At 42.6% G+C, this 5,021-nt stretch overlaps 1 protein-coding gene across 1 annotated transcript in view; it reads right to left on the bottom strand.

Annotated features, from left to right (window-relative positions):
* LOC115214226 (cytochrome P450 4X1-like) overlaps positions 1 to 2,058 on the bottom strand; it is a 9,339-nt gene extending 7,281 nt beyond the window's left edge. The window contains exon 1 of the mRNA XM_029783344.2: positions 1,922 to 2,058. The gene's annotated coding sequence lies outside the window, so the exon portion shown is untranslated. The remainder of the gene's footprint in view (positions 1 to 1,921) is intronic.
* Between the last annotated feature and the right edge of the window lie 2,963 nt (positions 2,059 to 5,021).

Raw genomic sequence — 5,021 nt, 5'->3', positions numbered from 1 at the left:
TCAGTTCACGACACACATTCAGCCGTGACTGCTTTTGATCTTCCATGAGCAAGCGAGGCACACATTTTACGGCAACTCTTTTCTTTCGCAATTCCTCGCTCAAAATTCGTCAGCAAGAGCTCCAGGACACACACCAGTCATATTAAGTTCGCCACTTGTTTGGTGACAGTCCTACAGGATCAGTTCATGAATTTTAATGATGTTTTCATTCGTTCGGGAGATCGATGGTTGTCCTGAATGAGGTTGGTCTTCAAACAACAAGTGACCGTTCCTAAAGCGTAGAAACCACTCGTAAGCATCAAGTGGCTTCTCGCGGCGGAAGCCTAATACACTATGGGCTTGTTCCACAGAAAAGTTTCCGGTTACTTTTGAATGCCCCGTCGCAGGTCAGAATGGGGCCCCTAGACCTGTGAGCTCCTTCGGAAAATCAATCCACTGAGCACCGTAATATTTATTTTCTGACAGCACGCCATCGCATACATTGATCAGAATTGTGCCCCTACACCTATGAAGACCACCCCCGGGAAAATTAATGCAGTGGGCCCTATAATATTTATTTATTAACAGCAAGCCACAGCATACATAGATCAAAATTGGTCTCCTGTGTCCCCGAGACCCCAGGGCAAGTCAATGCACTGCGCCTTGCAGTATTTATTTAGTCATTGACCGCAAGCCATGGGTTCACCGCTGTGAGGCTCCCAAATAGCTATCCAGTATGACCATGCTTTAAGAAAGGGACTAGTCCAGTGTCGAAATCAATTCTTCTTCCTTCAAAGATTGCTCCTGGAATTCAGAGATGGCCGTGCTATCGCATTGTGTAACACTGATTCAGTGGGTTACATTAAAAGTTCACGCGTCCGTGGCCATTCGCACTGTTCCCTCCAAGCCAAGTACTTGTGCGCGCGTTCACGGGTTTTTACAACTAGCACACGAAGGAGAAGAAAGTGTTTGCAGCCAAGGTTTTCAAGACGGAATCGATTTTCTTTCTTTTTTGTCTTTGTTTTTGGTCGAAGATGGTTCTCGCATAGATACACACAAACCTAGCAAAGGGGGGGGGTGCTTCCAAGCAAATTCCTGTCTACACATATCGCAAAAACTTCGAGGGAACTTTGGTCACGGGTGGGAATAAATTGGTCAAACAACTAAAGTAGTCGAAACCGACGGAGAACCCTACCCCCACCGCCATCTTAGTCGATATTTTACTACATAGGGGCGGCAATTAGTCGAGTCGTTTGTCCGCTTGATGGGACGACCTGCGATGCTCTGGTACTCTTCTCCTTGGGTTCGAATACTGACGGTGGCGTAGCTAGTTGTGTGCGTCACCCGGGGGTAATCCTTGGGTTTGCCGCCCCCACCCCTCCGAGCCTATATAGGCTTATACAGCAGACCCAAAAGTGCCGCCGCCCCAAGCGATCCAGCGGACCCTCCACCAGAGCTATGCTGCTACATACTGACAAGGTAAACTTTGGCGTTCATCTTTTTGTGGTCGATAAATAAATACAAATCTTAAACTGGGTTTCAATCATATCTTTTTTGGTATCTTTCTATCTACCCCTCCCTCCCTCTCTCTCTCTCTCTCTCTCGCACTCATACAGAGTCTACCTCTTTCTATCTACTTGTTTCTTTCTCTCTTTCTCTTTCCTCCTCTCTTTCTCTTTCTTTATATATATATCTCTCTCTCTCTTTCTTTCTTTCTTTCTCTCTTTCCCTCTCTTCTTCTCCCTCCTGTTCTCACTGCAAGAAAATCAGCTGCAGTCGGACATAGAGTGGAATACCCTCGGGTGTGTCACCCCGGTGCCCCTACGACTCCTCCATCAGAGGTTAAGCCCCACACCCTACCCTAACCCACCCCGCCTCCTTTGTTGAACCTGTTTGACCAGAGCTTATGATAAAAACAAAAAGATTTTTAAAAAAGACCTACCTTCCGACAACGACCGTCTCCAACAGGTCAAGCAACCGCTTCGATTGAAACTTGTGTCTTGTGTTGACTCAAATTGGACAACTTACAATATGTCGGTCGGTCGTGTGTTTCGCATTTAATAAAACAGAGAAGAAATATTGACGTCGTCTCTGGGAAGAGAAAGGCAAACACGAGTAAGAGGTTCAAAGTCCTGTCAGCTTTTTATCGTATTTATCTTATGAAATAACATTATTTACTATCGAGAATATATTCGTACGTTACAAGGTGGAAAATAAATAGACGGAAATCTATGGGTACGTTTAATGGTTTTCTTGTATTTTTTGTACTCCTTTTAAAGAAATTAGCAGAAACATTGCTCTACGGGTGGTTCACACACACACACACACTCTCTCTCTCTCTCTCTCTCTCTCTCTCTCTCTCTCTCTCTATCTATCTATCTATCTATCACACACACATACATATATGTTAGTTTCAAATTTTGGCACAAGGCCAGCAATTTCAGGGTAGGGAATTAAGTCGATTACATCGACTCCAGTACACAACTGGTACTTATTTTATCGACCCCCAAAGGGTGAAAGGCAAAGTCGACAGCGGCGGAATTTGAACTCAGAATATAAAAACGGATGAAATGCCGTTAAGCATTTTGTCCGGCGTGTCAACGGTTCTGCCAGCTCACCGCCATAACATACACATATATATTGGTTTCACATTTAAGCACAATGCCAGCTTTTTCAAGGAAGGTGAGAGTGTAAGCCGATTACATCGATCCCCAGTACACAACTGGTAGTTATTTTATCGACCCTGAAAGGATGAAAGACAAGTCAACACCGGCGGAATTTGAACTTTGAACTTTGAACGCAAATTTGGAAGAAAGGCCGCGACGCAATTTTCCGGTGTGGTAACGATTCTAGCAGCTCATCGCCATCACACACACACACACACACACACACACACACACACACACACACACACACATTAATGTTTGTCTTTATATGAAGTTCTAATAAAAACTATTTAACATTATAGACGCAGGAGTTCCACATGGTTCCGGGTTCAGTCCCACTGCGTGGCACCTTGGGCAAGTGTCTTCTACTATAGTCTCGGGCCGACCACAGCCTTGAGAATGGATTCGGATGACGGAAACTGAAAGAAGCCCGTTGTGTATATATATGTATGTGTGTGTGTGTGCGTGTGTGTGTGAGTGTATCTGTGTTTGTCCCCAACATCGCTTGACAACCGATGCTGGTGTGTTTACGTCCCGTAACTTAGCGGTTTGGCAAAAGCGTCCGATAGATTAAGTTCTAGGCTTACAAAGAATAGGTCCTGGGGTCGATTTGCTCGACTAAACGCGATGCTCCAGCATGACCACAGTCAAATGACTGAAACAAGTAAAAAAGTAAAAGAAACCAACGGAAGGAAGAACCGTGAGAGGAAGGAGGAAGACGACCTGCATCGAGAACTTGCTGGAGGATTCTGGTATGGGGGGGTACAGGAGCGGAGGGACCATTGTGGAAGATCGAGATGAACGGGGAAACGTGTGGAAACAGACTTGGGGCGTCCCGTGGGATGACCTAGATAAATACTTAGATAGATAGATAGATAGATAGATAGATAGATAGATAGATAGATAGATAGATAGATAGATAGATAGATAGATAGATAGATATAGATAGATGGATAGATAGATAGATAGATATAGATAGATAGATAGACAGACAGACAGACAGACAGACAGACAGACAGACAGACGGACGGACAGACAGACAGATAGATGCGTGTGAGTGAGTGCGTGTGCATTTCTGCCATTTTAGACTTCATCAATAGCATGCATCCACTTCTGGTTGATTTTTTATATGTATTGTCATACATATATAAATGTACACACACACACACGCACACGCACACACACACACTCACACACACACACACACCAGTATTTTTCCTCTTTAAGGAAGGCAGAGAATTTTGAGCAGTCGATGCATTTGTTGGTGAAGTACAATAACAGTGATTTACAATTATGATTGCTCTTATCTTTCAACTGCCAAACACGGTTTCATTATTTTGCTGCGAGGACTTACTTTCCAGGTCCACCTTTCGTACTTTAACAAAAGAAATAGCACAGCCTTATCAAACTACATTTGGCACATGAAAGATAACAATCTCAACAAGTCTAACGTCACCTGATTTTATAGATTGCAGTTCAGCAACAAATAAAGTCACTGCACAAAGTTGCTATGTGTTACATGTATGTGCGGAGATTTATGTTAATATCTGTAGGCAATGATTGCATACATGCGTGTATGTGTGTGCGTGTGTATGTGCGCGCGCGTGTGGTGTGTGATGGTGTGTGCGTGTGCATTAGAACATTTCTGTGAGTCAGCATAATATATATATACACACATATATATATATACATATATGTACATACGTAACACACACACACACACACACACACACACATATATATAATATATATATACACATCTTCATATATTCTTCCATATGATCAGATTGAAAATTTGTTAAGATGTTAAGATATTTTTCTTCAGATAAAACCAATGGTAGCCTTAATGCACAAATAAAAAAATTTACCCACCAGAGCGCGGTATTGAACACTCATTTTCATCGCTCGACATTTACGTATATATATATATATATATATATATTATATATATATATATAATATATATATATATAATTTTAATCCAAACGTGAAACAAAAAAACAACAACAATGGAACAATTACAGTATTATATTAATAGGCGCTCAGAAAAGGAAGCAGGGAGGTATGACGTTTCGAGCGGAGCTCTTCGTCGGAAACATAAAGAAGGAAGAGAGAGGAAAGAAAGATCCCAGAGCGGGCAACAGGGAAGAGAAAAAGACGACTGGTGTTTACGAGTTGCACATGGTGAAAGGCGGATGTTTACGAAAACAGAGCAAAGTGGGTTTTTAAAGGCAAAAGAGTGGAGACAAGGTTGGTAACGCAACAGATGTGTGTGTATGTGTGAGTGTGTGCGTGTGCGTGTGTGTATGTGTGTGTGTGTGAGGCGAGATGAAAAAACAAAAAAATATATATGTGTGTGTTAGTGTGTGCGTCTGT

The sequence above is a fragment of the Octopus sinensis genome, linkage group LG7 (assembly GCF_006345805.1).
Source record: "Octopus sinensis linkage group LG7, ASM634580v1, whole genome shotgun sequence".
In the NCBI taxonomy this organism is placed as follows: Eukaryota; Metazoa; Mollusca; class Cephalopoda; order Octopoda; family Octopodidae; genus Octopus; species Octopus sinensis.
This window is presented reverse-complemented; position numbering and strand designations above follow the sequence as displayed.